Source organism: Phalaenopsis equestris, unplaced genomic scaffold (assembly GCF_001263595.1).
Source record: "Phalaenopsis equestris unplaced genomic scaffold, ASM126359v1 Scaffold000022, whole genome shotgun sequence".
Classification (NCBI taxonomy): Eukaryota; Viridiplantae; Streptophyta; class Magnoliopsida; order Asparagales; family Orchidaceae; genus Phalaenopsis; species Phalaenopsis equestris.
This window is the reverse complement of record NW_018164464.1, coordinates 2,177,992-2,179,034: the sequence shown is the minus strand read 5'-3', so window position 1 is coordinate 2,179,034 and position 1,043 is coordinate 2,177,992.

Here is a 1,043-nt window from a genome sequence, read left to right as displayed (position 1 = left end):
TTCTTGCTCAAAAAGTTGAATCAAGATCTATGTCATGCCTCGAGATTTGTGCCAGATGATGAAATTTTATTGATGGCGTATCAGGGACAGATATCTCCAGAGAAATAAATTTTTGGAATTGATAAAACTTCAATAATATGAGTTTCAATTCTGATTGTGAATTTAGCTCAAAGATAGTTAATCACTCAAAATTGATTAGAGTTTTGGCTCAGATTGAAATAAATGAGTTGAGCCCCTTAAATGAAAAGAAAGAAAAGTCAAATATGAAAAACAATGCTCCTCATGAAGAAAACCAACAAAAGAAGTCCCTAAAATGAAGATTATCAAACATGACTATCGCACCAAGTAGCAACTCAACCAAGAAAAGTCACCAACATAAACCCAGAAGAAGAATCCGTCAGCAGAAGATGGTTAACAATCCAATAGCCAATTAGAAGCAACATGAATGAACTTCCTACCGCATCCATATAATCACTGCAAGACGGAAAAATCACAAAGAACCATTGCCCCAATCTAACTACAAAAGAACTAAATATCAAATAAACATGAAACTACCATCCATTCATTTAGACTATTTAAAATCAAAACATTATAAATATTCAAAAATACGGTTGAATTTTAATATCCAACAATCCAACACCCAATTATCATTTCTCATTGTTTGCATGAATGCTTCCCATAGCTCTTAAATAAAAACACATTTAATGTTTTCATAGTGGCAAATTATAACACAAGAGTAGCGGCAACAATTGTTTCTCATGACAAGTTACATAATAGTGATAGTGTTAAAAATGTATTTCACGTGAATGTCGAGAATTCGTATGCATCTTTTATGACTTGCGTCATAGAGATATGTTAAAATATTAGTGTTATGATATGCAGATAATTCAACCCTAAAAGAGTTGCCGATCAAGTGCATCGAATTCTCCTTCGGACAACCAATATATACATATATATATATATATATCTATGCATGTATGTATGTATGTACATGTATATGAATTGGTTGTGTACATACTACCCACAATATATATATATATATA